The sequence below is a fragment of the Musa acuminata genome, unplaced genomic scaffold (assembly GCF_036884655.1).
Source record: "Musa acuminata AAA Group cultivar baxijiao unplaced genomic scaffold, Cavendish_Baxijiao_AAA HiC_scaffold_1133, whole genome shotgun sequence".
In the NCBI taxonomy this organism is placed as follows: domain Eukaryota; kingdom Viridiplantae; phylum Streptophyta; class Magnoliopsida; order Zingiberales; family Musaceae; genus Musa; species Musa acuminata.
Window position 1 is genome coordinate 7,945 of NW_027021345.1, and position 14,368 is coordinate 22,312.

At 36.6% G+C, this 14,368-nt stretch overlaps 1 long non-coding RNA gene and 1 pseudogene across 1 annotated transcript; one reads left to right on the forward strand and one right to left on the reverse strand.

Annotated features, from left to right (window-relative positions):
* Window positions 1–1,592: 1,592 nt before the first annotated feature.
* On the reverse strand, window positions 1,593–3,347 carry LOC135668540 (uncharacterized). Its single transcript, XR_010511010.1, has 2 exons — window positions 3,180–3,347; window positions 1,593–2,705 (listed from the first exon to the last, which is right to left on the reverse strand). It is a non-coding gene; the product is annotated as an uncharacterized LOC135668540 (long non-coding RNA).
* A 2,044-nt stretch (window positions 3,348–5,391) lies between these two features.
* On the forward strand, window positions 5,392–14,359 carry LOC135668539 (protein REDUCED CHLOROPLAST COVERAGE 1-like; annotated as a pseudogene).
* Window positions 14,360–14,368: the final 9 nt, after the last annotated feature.

Here is a 14,368-nt window from a genome sequence, read left to right on the forward strand (position 1 = left end):
TGTTCCTGTGGTAGCTTTCTTCATGCGTCGACTTGCCCACGCCATGATCAAGTGTGATGAAGACTGTTCTTCTTCCACAGAAATATAAATAAGGGTTTCGTAGACTAAGAAGATTTCAGATTCATCGTTTTATTGAGGGTGTAGAATGTGGAGGATTACCTCCGAGAAACAAAAGACAACAAGGCAAGTGTCTTTACGTACAGTTCATGCAGACGAGAATGTTGACACCTCGGTCCTGTATTTTTGGAAAATAGGAACCAAGTTACTTAGAGAACAAGAAATCCAACCATAAAAATACTTTTATGAGTGAGGATAAGCAATAAGTATGAGAATAATTCTATGCGAAGGGGGAAAAAAAACTCAATTTAGTTGTTCTATAAATATCTTATCTTATGTATTTTAAGGTCTAATGTAAAAAGGACTAATATATGACAATAAAAAGGAGAATAATCCTGAATTTTGTTTTTGGGTAGAAAGCTAGAAAGGGAAGTCAGTAGACTCATCCTTTCCATTAGTCTCAGCGATCTGTTCCATTAGTCTCAGCGATCTGTTCCAACACTTCCCCTCGTCTCCTTGTTTCCATGATGGTTAGTTGGATTCTTCTTCTTCTTCTTCTTCTTCTTCTTCTTCTTCTTCTTCTTCTTCTTCTTCATCGTCTTCTTGTTCTTCTTCGTATTCTTCTTCGTCTTCTTGTTCTTCCTCCTCCTCCTTCTTCTTCTTCTTCTTCTTCTTCTTCTTCTTCTTCTTCTTCTTCTTCTTCTCCTTCTTCTTCTTCTTCTTCTCCTTCTTCTCCTTCTTCTTCTTCTTCTTCTTCTTCTTCTTCTTCTTCTTCTTCTTCTTCTTCATTTTGCTCTCATGACGGCACCGTGTTGACGCATCCCGAACCACGATGAATCGCCTCCGACTCCGCAGCCAACGTCGCCCAAAGATGCCCCGTCTGAGTCAGCCTCCGCTTTTGAGGATTCTGAAATTTATAGCCGACAACATTGTAAGTCATGGGATTTTGTGAACCTCGACTTTCCTGCCCATCAAAATAATTTTTGCAATTATCTGTAATATATTCTTTTCGTGTACGCGTTTCATGCTTGCAAAATTAAAATCATTCAGTCGTTGATAGGGTTGGGAAATTTCTCTTGTTTTTTTATATGATGTGATGTTCAAAGTGAAAATTTTAAGCTTAATTAGCTGCTTCTAAAACCTGATATTCCTGATCATGGACTTGATTATGAGTTGGAAACGATGAACATCAGAAATCAGTATATTCTAATTTGTTTAAATCAATGCATTTAGGATGCTGTTATTCTTTTCTTTAATAATCAAATGATGTAAGAGGTAAATTAATGATTCCATCTCTCTGATCAAAATACTTCAGTCAAAATTGATAATAGTATAGATTCCGATATGAAATATCACGAATCAAGTTTAATAGGTTAACTGATTTATTAATTTTATTGACCTATTAATTGATATTTAAGTTAAAAATTAATAAGAATACATTTAGCAGACTTTTTTATTTCTCATTGCTACTGTCATTTTTGTTCTCATTAGGTTTCTAATTCTTCTTAAGCTTTGTACGGACAAGATTCTATCTATAAAGATTAAGATAACCTCAAATACTCTAATTTGAAAAAATAATAACAATAACAAATAATCAACATGGTAACAATGAATCTGGACGTTTGACATGTCTTCAAGGTAGTCGTACTTGGGAAGATACAAATGGTTTCAGCACCTCTTCAGTTCTTGTAGAATTCTATCAGCAAAGAGAGATCGCCATCAGCGGACGACACAGTCGACGCGAAATTTATAATGTTCATCTCTCGTGGTTCAGAATTCTATCCACTCTTTGTATGATCACAACCCATAGCATAAGAAACCCTCGAGGATCAGATCCAACATGAGGTGATCCGATGAACGAGAACTGTTGATATGATGAGATTTCCATGAAGTAAGTGGTGCAGCATTAGGCATACGAGATATCTATCAACCAGTAGTAGTACTTCATGGCTCATCACCGTCATCATCTTCTTCTCGGCCGCATCACCCACTTCTGCCGCCACCCGATACGCGTACAGGTTCGAGGGAAATGGGTAACCTAAAGAAGTGCTCCTCTCCCCTCTCATCGATCTTCCTCACCCATCTGCTTTTGCTGCGCGGCCTCCTCCGCCCTGATCCCTTCGCGCTCTTCCGCCGTTCCACGCCGCCTGCCGTCGTCCCCGTCCTTCCCACCTCCTCAATCTTCCCTATCATCGTCACCTCCATCCCATCTTCGCCTATCGGCCCCTCCTCCCTCCCCGCAGACAGTTAGCGATCGCCACCGAACTCCTCGGATTGAAGCGGAGCAGCTCGAGCAGGCCTGCGTACGGGTCGGACTTGCAGCCCACCAGAGAGCAGCCGATGTGCTCGTGATACGGGTCGCCCACCTTGAACTCCACCGCGTCGTCCACGCCGGACTCCTCGACGACATCCTTCGTGGGAGCGAGCGACACCTCCTCCGGGATGATGCAGACGAGTCTGCCTCCGGTTTGTCGAGCTGCGGCGGCGAGTGCTCCCGTGGATTGGGATGCCTCCGGTGAGACTTGTACTATTAGCTTGGCACCCATGCCGGCCGCCAGGGCCGATACGAACTCGTCGCTCGCAGGTTCCGCTGATGGATGACCATCATTTCTTCTTCTTCTTCTTCTTCTTCCACTGTCCCGGGAAAGCTAGAAAAGGAAGAGAAAACTAGCGCATTTAGCTCGTTCATAGGTTGATTTAAATGCCTTGTATTTCCGACCATATCTAACACCCAAACTTGGAGTATATACTTTACGATCTTAATAATACATCTGATTTCGTGCTCTTACAAAATATATCTTTGTTTAAAGACTGTGAACTATTAAATTACATCAAAACTTGTGAACAATGAAAGATATGTTTATATATATGCTTTGTCCGATGGAAGGTCACATAAACTTACTGTTACAGACAAAAGAGTACTTTTGATTTCCCTACATTCTTGGCGAGTGATCAATGGTTGCAGAAGATGTTTGATCCAAGAAGAAAAAGTTGTATGCAATAAGAAAGATAAAGGTAGATTGGTTTCCAAAGAAACTCACACGGTCGATTTGCTTGAAATTAATGCATAATATTTATATATATTAATCGACAGGAGAAACAGAAGAAAGTGGAAAGATTACCGGTTTGAGAGTGTCTAAGCAACCATCGACAGCGTTTTCTCGAGACCAAACCATTCTTTTCATCTGTTTCTCCTCCACCAATTAATGTGATTCTCCCCAACACCGTTGCGTGTGCGATAGAACCAAAGAGTTAACAGAGCGAGAGAGAGAGAGAGAGAGAGAGAGGGGGGTTGGGGATCGAAGAAGAAGCAGAGGAATTAATAGAAGGTGGGGAAGGTGGTGGCTATCGCTGTAGACTACGTGTTTTGGTCGTCATCGACGCTGGCCTTAGCGAAAGGTGAAGGCTATCATACAAAGCAAACCCGTCCCGATCGGTGATACACTTCAGCCGCGTCCGATTCCTCGGCGACTTGGGTCAAACGCTGCCTATTTCTAAGAAATATGTCCATATTTATCGTTGCAGAAAATTAAAAATAGTTATAAAATCTATCTCTTCAACATCTGCAAGGTGTTATGATTAAAGCTAAGCTAATGATCTATCAAAGTCTAAACTACCCGATAATTATAGTAACCATTTTTAATTCATGTCTTGATATAACATATGTATATGTACTTATGTATATAAAAAAAACTAAATTCTTGGTTTTAACTCACACTTAATTTGATCATCGAAGTAATAATATCTTTATTTAGTTTATGAAGTTGCAGATATACATATATCAATCTAACATTGGGATCCATTTTCACGGTAATAACGAAGACAAAAAAAATAGAGTGAAAAAATTTTGTGACGTGAGGAGGAAACGATCAACTCGAATGATGATATCAGCGTGACTGGTCCAGCAAGTCTGGCTGTCATCCATAATTCCGTGATGTTGATATGTAAGCTTCAGCTAAAAATAGCCATTAGTCCTTCAGTGATTCATCAGAGTATAATGCATGGGGCTGCATGACAGTCAGCCTTGTCTGTCATCATCATCGTAAATGGATTGCACTTGAGAGACGAAGCTTTTATCTTTCCAAGGTTGGCTGATGCTCACACTTCCTCTTGAATTATTTGTGCAAATCCACCTTTTTGTGGACTTGGATGGAGTTTGATTGGCATTTATTATGGTCTGCTCCATGCCAGCCTGCTGCAGTTTGGATGTCTTCTGCTTGTGGTTCCCGCTGCCTCTTCGAGAGAGAGAGAGAGATGCAAGTCTCAAACAACATATACTGATAACTGTGACCTCTTAGCTTTTATTTGATTTCATTATTCTTCGATTGATGTAAGATTAAATATGTCTATTACTGCTCCGATTCGACGTCATATGATAAATCATTATTTATCTTCGTATTAGTATAAACAAATCCTCACGACTGATTACGACAAATGATAACTAATCACACGAGTATTATTATTTAGATGAAAAACATGAATCACGAATGATAGGGAGGAGAAATGAGTACTCCATTGGCAAGGCATATACTCGACGTCACGTAGAGATTAGCCGAGGAGACATTGCCTGGCGTGGAGTAGTCCCAAAGCCAAGCGAAGAGATGTGTATGTATGCTTTGTGATTCCTCCCTCATCGAGCACTGTAATCTTTTGCTGTCGAGCAATGTAATCTTTTGCCATCCACCCATTTGGTGCCATTTCATATGTGAAATCTAAGTTGGATTTATAATGTACATTGTACTGTTGTAGTAGTAGTAGACACGTACACAGAAACAATAATACATGCATTCACAGGCCACAGTGTGTGTGTGTTTTGGGCGTCGACAAAGCGTTTATGAATTACATATATATATATATATATATATATATATATATATATATATATATATATATATATATATATATATATCCAACTTGAGATGACAATTCCGGGTACACCTTTATGAATTACATAATTATGAAAAAGATCAAATGTATGTTTTCATAGGCCAAGCTACCCAAAAAGTTTTGGGATGAGGTTTTAAGGACTGTAGTTGATGTGATCAACTTATTACCATTTACAGCCCTAGATAGTGATATTACAGAGTATGTATGGTTATGGAAAAATGTTTCATACAGACATTTAAGAGTGTTTAGTTGTCGTATAAGAAGATTTGATTGTCATAGAAGAAATATATCGAGAAGGTATTGAAAAGGTTCAGTATAAACAATACAAAGCCAATTGGTTCTCCTCTTGCAAGTCATTTTAAGTTATGCTTGGAACATAGTCCTTCAAGTGATGAGGAGAAAGAGAAAATACAAAAGGTTCCTTATGCTTCAGCAGTTGGAAGTTTAATGTATCCGATGGTATGTACGAAGCCGAACATCGCATATGTAGTGAGTGTTACTAGTATATTTCTTGTAAATCCAAGCAAAGAGCACTGGGTAGCAATGATGTTTGTTTAAGCTTTGCAGGATCAGAATAATGGTGACAAAGACAAGAAACAGGTTGGTGAAAATGACAAAAAACAAATCACGACGAAGACAAAAAGTGAGATAAGAGTTGAAGGCCTTGGGAAGCCTCTTAAAATTCTTAAAAACCCAAAAAAGAAACCAGATTCTGATGAAGAAAAGACTTTAACCATTGACAGGAAATCATCTGATGAGATGCATGAAAAACAGAATACAAAGTTGCCTATCAAGGAACCTAAGGTAGAAAGCAAAGAAACTGAGAATTCTTGCAAGCTCAAAGATTTGTTGACTGAACCTGTATATACAAGGTTGCTAGAATCTAATACTGGACTTCATTTGAAGGTATGCACAAGTCACATGAATATATGCAGGTTATGCCTTATTTCAGGTGTATGTTCTGATTTTTCTACTGCTATCTCAGGTGTTGATTGTCAGTTGCAAATTCATGTCTTACTATTACAGAATTAGTAACTTTGTTTGTTTATTCTAAAGTTTCAGTTCTGTTGTACATATGTACACTTATCTGGGCTATGTATCATTAGTTAATTCCTGTCTATATCACAATTACTACTAAATAACATGTAAATTTATTGTCTGTGTGTGTATCATCTTAACTTACATAGAAACATATATTAAGATTACAATTAATTTGAAGATGAGAAGCTGATCTATTCTCATGATCAGTCTCCACAGGAATTAACTGAGATGGCAATGAGATATTATGATGAAGTTGCTCTCCCAAAGTTGGTATGCCTGAGTACAATTTTTTCATATTTAATTCATTATTTTCTGTTTTAGTATGGAATGATGGTTAATGAGTATTATTTGTACCTTGGCATGTATTCAGGTCTCAGATTTTGGGTCATTGGAGCTATCACCTGTTGATGGTCGTACTCTAACTGATTTCATGCATACAAGAGGTCTAAGAATACGCTCTCTTGGGCAAGTTGTGAGTCACCTTTAGCTTGAAGAGGCTGAATATATCTTTACTTTCACAAAGTATTTTTCCTAATTATATTAAATGCAATATTATGTACAATATCTGTCAGGTCAAGCTTTCAGAGAAGCTGTCTCATGTTCAGTCACTCTGTATTCATGAGATGATAGTAAGGGCTTTTAAGCATGTTGTACGAGCTGTGATTGCTTCTGTTTCTGATACTGGAGATTTATCTATATTGATGGCTGCAACACTTAACATGCTCCTTGGGCTTCCTGATTCTGATGTTTCACATTCTGCTATACGTGTGCACTTTCTAGTCTGGAGATGGCTTGAAGTATTTCTAAGAAAGCGATATAACTGGGAACTTACAATCTCAAACTATAATGATATAAGAAAATATGCTATTTTAAGAGGGCTATGTCACAAGGTAATGATCATTTTTCATTTCTGTAAATGATATTTAATTTTCCTTTCATCTTACATGTTCAATTTTCTTAGGTGGGAATTGAATTGGCACCCAGAGACTTTGATATGGATTCAAATTTCCCCTTTGACAAATCAGATATCATCAGCCTTGTACCTGTGCACAAGGTAAAGCTGCTAAGATGGTCTTATTTGAAATATGGTATCTACCATAATGTATCTTACATTCTTAGTGCTTTTGAATCTTTTGCAGCAAGTTGCATGCTCATCTGCAGATGCACGACAACTTCTAGAGTCTTCGAAAATGGCACTTGATAAGGGTAAAACTTGAAGACGCAGTCAACTATGGAACAAAGGTAATTCGTCATAAGATACTGTACAGGTTAACTTCTTTGTAAAGACCTTTTTTCTCTTTCATTTGCTTTTGGTATGAAGGTGTAGTTGGATGCAGGCTCTGGCAAAATTAATTGCAGTCTGTGGTCCTTATAATCGGATGACTGCTGGAGCCTACAGTCTTTTAGCTGTTGTTCTCTACCATACTGGTGACCTTAATTAGGTAGCTTTCAGATATTTGTGTCACTGAAGGCCATGGTTCTTATGATATGGACTTATGGAGTATCTTACGATCTGTTATGTGCCATGGTTCTCTCTTTTCTGATATCTTAAAAGGAACCTTGTTAAATGGTCTATTTGAGTAAAATTGAGCAGATCAATTATGTTTTTACCAATCCAATGTCAAAAATACACCATTATGGACAATTTAAATTTGCCAAGTCCAACGATCTGAAATTTGGAGAATTGTAATGTAAAGTTTGTGTCATGGGTGATTATGTTCCGAGTGATTGAAACCGTTTTTTGTAATTCATATTTCATAATATTGACATGTAATTCTGTTGGAAATTTAGTTGGTAGCTAATTTATGCCTTGAATAAGTGCATGCAGGACCATTAGTGGGTCATGAGGTTGAAACAGATCAAAGAGCGATAAACCACAGTTCAATATTTTAATACAGCATTTGTGTTCCTGACTTGTGTCCTCTTTTAGTAGATCAATGTCTAATTCTAATTGGATTTATCTGTTTTTTAATGGCTTTTGCAAAGATCTGAATCGAGTTAAACCATGAAACAGTATTCTACCACTATGGTTTCTTACGCTAAGATGAATATTATAATATGCTATATGGTGTTTTTTACTATTTAAAATTTTATATATCACTTCAATTATTAGGGATGACTTTTAGGAACTTTCTGTTATAAATTTTGAACCTGTGCTCCTGTCTTTGGCTGGGATTATACTAAATTATTGCAACTTTTAGGCCACAACTTATCAGCAGAAGGCATTGGACATAAATGAGAGGGAGCTTGGATTGGATCATCCAGATACAATGAAGAGCTACGGCGACCTAGCTGTTTTTTACTACAGGCTTCAACATACTGAATTGGCTCTAAAGTAACTTCAATTCTTATTTGTTGTAGTATCAAATCTTAGATAGTGTTCTTTTGATTGGGAATTCTAATATCTTGAATTATTAGATATTCCATCTTTTGTTTTTATAATGACTTGAACATTGGTACTGTCTTATAAGATATTATTGCAGTATAATATATTAGGATTCGAGGAGATATAAACTTAGAATTAGTGCCTCTTCTAGATAGAAAAAAAGAAGAAGACTTCTGGCAGGTAACGGTCAAAAATTTTTAACTAGGTTATTTGCATGAAATGATCTTGATGAATTAATACATAAAAGTAGAAATTTTAGTCTTGAATTCTAGATTACCAAACTAAAAAGATGGTTTCACTTAAAACAACATTCTTAGCATAATACTTGTAAAGTTAAGGAGAAGCCTTTCTTCTACTATAAGCATTGAAAAGAAGTTTGTAAGTTATTCAGCATGAATGCAATGATTGAGATATTTGTACAATTTGTTCATTGTATATCATGCTTCCCAGCACATGTAAAAAATGTCTACATGTCAGAAGCTATTTAATAATGTAAATCTTCTAACTATGACAAAGAAAGCTTTATGATATTAATTAGTGAAGGATAGAGCTTTAAACATACAGAGTTTGTCGTAGGAGTACCATGGTAACAAAGTATTTAGAAAAAATTGCATCTATATCTTTTCTTATGTTATTCTTTAAAAGCTTAAAGAGTGACAAATGGTTTATCAAACTTATCAGCATTGTAAAAATTCAGGTTCCTCCGGTCCACTGTGACCATCTTATGAGAGAGAAAGAACACATCGGAATTTTGGTTGGAGAAAGAAGATAGCTCCATTAATATCACATGATTAGTTATAACATGGATTTATTAGCCAAATGGTGAAGAGGAAACTTAAAAATTTTAACACTTAGTCTTGTGGAAGGAGATTGAATAGGTTCTTGTCATAGGCTTGTCAAGAGACCAGACAAATTTCATAAAGTTTCTCCCATTTTTCTCAGTCTAGTCGGGGAATAAATTTTTATGGCCGTTGACAAAGGCCATTGTTCTATTTTAGTCTCATGTGTGACATGTCTTGAGTGTTTTCTCTGTTTGGTCATTGCTCATTTTTAGCTTGTGTTTTGAAGCACCGAGGTTTATATTCTTGATGTGTTATCATGAGGGTTGGTTGATATGACCGGTTAAACAGAGAATTTTTTTTTTACATGCCAATGCAAAACTTAATATTAAAGCTTCCATGACACATATCTGTCTTATGGTTTTGGTTATGTCTACTCTATTATTATGCATATTAGCTAAAATATGCAAAGATGGCATTTTCTTCGTTTTTTTGCCACAAAGAATGCAGCTTAATTTGAGAACAATGGCTTTCTAGATTTAACTTTAATATTTACTTCGTACCTGAAAATTAATGTGTGCATAAAAAGTTGAAGAACAGAAACTAACAAAAATTAAGCTTCTTACTTTCCAGGTTAGTATTGTTATGTTTTGGTGTTTGTATTGGAAATAATAAGCCAGGACCATGCTTCCATTATATGTTATTTACCATCACCCTTAATTTTTCTCCTGTTACTTGTTAATCAGGTATGTGAAACGTGCGTTGTATCTTGTGCATCTTACTTGTGGACCATCTCATCCAAACACAGCTGCTACATATATTAATGTGGCTATGATGGAGGAAGGCCTGGGAAATATACATGTGGCACTTAGATATCTTCATAAAGCTTTGAAATGCAATCAGAAGTTGCTTGGTCCTGACCACATTCAGGTTTGTTTTTGTTCTCAAATTCTGTTTCTTCTTGTGTCTTTTTATTTCTGAAGTAGTCATAACATTCTTTTAAGATAAGCAGCTGATGCTTATTGTAGTTCGGTGTTAGAAATCATAAATTATTACAATAATTGGTTAATGAAGTCCCACAGAAACATTATTAATTACTTTGAGATGATAAGGCATGTATTACAGAGTGACTTCTAGCTAGTTCACCCCTAATCTGCTCACCTAGTGACCTGGATAATTAGGTGATCTAGAACCCCTTATCTATTGACCTTCTGCTGTGTGGGAGAGGGCTTTGCCAAAGCAGTATAAGTTAGCAGGTTCGACTTTCAGCAATCCATATAAATTAGGAGCATCATTGGCCTGTTATCAAGGGGTTCAGTTATATGCTTCATTAGACAATCTCTGGAACCCATTAGCCAAAGTTTGCCACACACATTATTATTCTGCCCTAACAAGAGTATACCATTCTCGGTCATGCAACCAAGATTTGTTATACATAAGAAAATGGGACAGCAATTCATTCCTTTTTAATTTGTTAGTTTGGGTTTGAACAAGTACATCAAGCAAAATCAGATGAGCTTAAAATCTATCATGTGGTAGAGTACAAAAGGTTTTGGGATCTATAAGAAAAGGATTGCTTTCATATCAAGGTCATCTGGGATGACCTAGTCAGCTTAATACCTAAGCGAACTCCTTCACTCTATTTTCTCTCTAACCTCCTCTTTCTACTCAACATGAGAAAACAATCATTTCCAAGTTCAAAATGGGCATTCCCTTTTGGATACTCTATTATATTTTGAAACACAGGTTACTTGACAAATAAAAAGTTCAATATCTCTAGATGCATTCCATATCCATACTCTAGTGGGACATCTAGTTTGGCTCCTTTGTGACCTCTGAAATGTACGAGCCATACCTTTCTACTTGTGGGGGTTAAGGCTGCGTACATTGTCCCTCCCGGATACTGAATTAATGTGCAAGTGTTAAGAGTGTTAGGCTGCCACTTTGTATACACCTCCAATATTTATTAGAGCTGACTATCTTCTAGATATGTCCAAGGGTACTTCTCGAACACTTTGTAAGTCACTAGTTTATATTTTATTATCGATTGGGAAGAGCTCATTATTTTATCATCTTTAATAGTTCAAGTAGATGGGGATCCACAAAGCATAGTCTATGGAATATAGATTTGATTTTGACTGTTACCTTTTACATTATTCTCTTTTCCTTACAAGTATATCAATATAAGATTTTGTTCTAAAAGGTGTTTTACAATGTACTGCACTAAGATGCTTGTCAACACTTTTTTTCTTCCCATCTTTTGATTCAGAACTATATATTTTCTTAAAGCAAAAATATGAGATTTCATTGTATACATGATTTTGCTGCCACATACACTCTGTCTCACTCTTTCAAAATTTTACTTGTTCCCATATCTTCGTCTTGTTATTTTCATTTCATTGCAAAACCAACACCAATTGTTTCCAACTATGTAAGGGAAAAAATTGCATCTCTGTTTTCTTGTGTTCTTGTATGGAGATGGTACACACACAGACATGATGTAGATGGACATACATAGGAACACAAAAATAATGGACACTAGCTGCATGTGTACGTGGAATGAAGTGGTTTTTTTGTCTCAAAACAGTCTCTTTTTCAGAAAAAGAGCTTCTGATACTAACTTGCCTTTTCAAATTAGTCCTCTGATTGGCTCTCTTATGATAACATGAAAGTTAATTTTTGGCAGATAAAAAACCTATCAACTTTATAGTATAATGATAATATCTTTTCCAGGTTTGCCTGTGATAAACCAGATTTATAATTTCATTGAATGATCTCACACTAACTGTCTTTTAACTTTCAATGTCTGATGTAAGTAGTTCCATTATTATTTTTTTGCATTGGATGGTAGACCTTATTTTATTTTTATATGAAGAGTATTAGGTATATATATAATATATGTATCTAATTTTCTACATTACATTAGACCGCAGCAAGTTACCATGCGATAGCTATTGCACTATCCTTGATGGAAGCATATCCTTTGAGTGTTCAACATGAGCAAACAACATTACAAATACTTAGAGCAAAGCTTGGTCCAGATGACTTGCGTACTCAGGTGATTTATGCATATCTTTATATGGAGAGACATCAATAAAACTTTTTTTTTCTTAATTCTGCATCGATTTAGTTTCTTGACTCACAGAGTTGCCATTTGATTTCGCAGGATGCTGCTGCCTGGCTTGAGTACTTTGAGTCAAAGGCTATTGAGCAGCAAGAAGCTGCTCGAAATGGTACGCGGAAGCCTGATGCATCTATTGCCAGCAAAGGCCACCTGAGGTACAGCAATAATTGCAGTGATTAGGTTTAACATGCTTTAGGTCACAAATACTGTGAGCATGCTCACTCTGCACTTATTGCTGATATACGTGATCTATATAACGTCATCCTCGTGCACTAAAATTAATATTTTCATTGACTAGATGTGCCAACTGAATTTTCTACTTCCACTAAAATGATGAATATCCTATGCCTGATCTCCTTGATTTCATTGATTCCAACCAAGATGGTAGAGGAAGAGATGCTGAATCCCTGAAGAGGAAGAATCTGGGTTTAATGGTATGTTGATAAGCCTTTATCTTGTTTAAATACTTCTGAGAATCTAATTGTGTATTTATGTTTGGTCATGTTGGCTTACATGTTTAATATATCCGCTTGCTACCTGAATGATTTTTTAAGTGGTAGATCGAATAAATGTCAAAGACAACATTTATAGAGCCAATAATTTCATGCTAACTTTGGTGGTGAATTAGGTCTTAGGTAGTATATAGTTTAACAGAATAACCTAATTTATAGCAAATATCAAGTTAGTCACTTGAAATAATTCAACTTGTACTTAATTTTTGCATCTAAATTAGTGGTAAACTGAATAAATTTTGAACTTAACACTCATAGAGCCAATTGTTTCATGTAAATATTGGCAATAAATCAGGTCTAACATAATATAGTGAGCAAACTATGCTAATTTATAACAAGCAACTAACAAGTTACTCACTTAAAATTTTTCAAATTGTACTTAGTTTTTACAGCTCTTGCTGCCTGCTACCAATCACTTGATTATAGGCATGCATTTATTTTACCTTGTCTGCCCTGCTTCTGGTTCAAGAAGATACTGCCTTATTGCTATATAACCTGTCCAAGTATTTGAAAGAGAGTCCAACTGAACCTAGAAAACAGAAGTAGATCCTCACTCTTAATTGTTGTGCATGTGGATAATCAAAATACTCAAGCTTTATGTATCAGTACTAGAAAAATATTTTTTGAGAAACATGTCCTACATCCAGCTAGTCTTCAAAATCATGATGTTAAATGAGAATTCGCTGCAAAGGCCATACTGTTTTTGCATAACAGTGTCCTTTAGGTATTTTTTATTGGTTATGAACAATATTTTCATAGTTTCAGAATTCTTTTAGTGTTTGATACTTAATTGCAACACAAACCAACTTATATTAACTAGATGCTTGTGCACTCTTTAATTAAAATCAAAATGTATTCCAGATTATTTATAGTATTTAAAAATATATATTTTTGTGTTACTGGGCAGTTTTTCTCTCTGTACTAAGATGCTAATGTAGTTGCTGAAAGAAATTGATGATGAATCAGACACTTAACCTATAAATGGAGCCAATAAAAAGTATTGAACACCAACCCATTAACTTCTATGAATGGAGGGCGGTGTTCTAATACCAATAATAAACAACACCCAACACTTTCGACGAATACTACGATGCCAGTATTCTCAAGCTCATGAACAAATAGGCACCTGGAAGAACAGAGGGGCTCCACGAATTCACAAGAGCAGCGTTCGTTCCGCCGATAGAAAAGAGGCTTTGCTCTTCCTTTTTGGCCCGTCTACTGAGACAAAGAAGCGAAGGTCGCCATTGGAGATAAGAGAGACAGAGGAGGAGGCGATTAGAAACGGAAGCAATGGGAGGATAGCGAGAGGAGGAGAGAGGAGCAGCGAGTGGGCTATGATAAGGGACGAAGGGCTGAGATCTAACCATCACAAAGGCCGTTGGCAGCTTATGACCGCGTCCCCTGCCCCGAAACCAGTCATCGCTTTTTCAGTCTCGTATTCACGTATTCTCCCCACTCGTGTCTCTCATGCCTGACTATATCACCGCAGGCGTCATTGTCACCGCAGTGACGGGTCCCACGTTCTCGAGGCAGGCGGGTACGCGATCGGAAAACTCCTGCTCTGATCTGTATCGCCCCATGT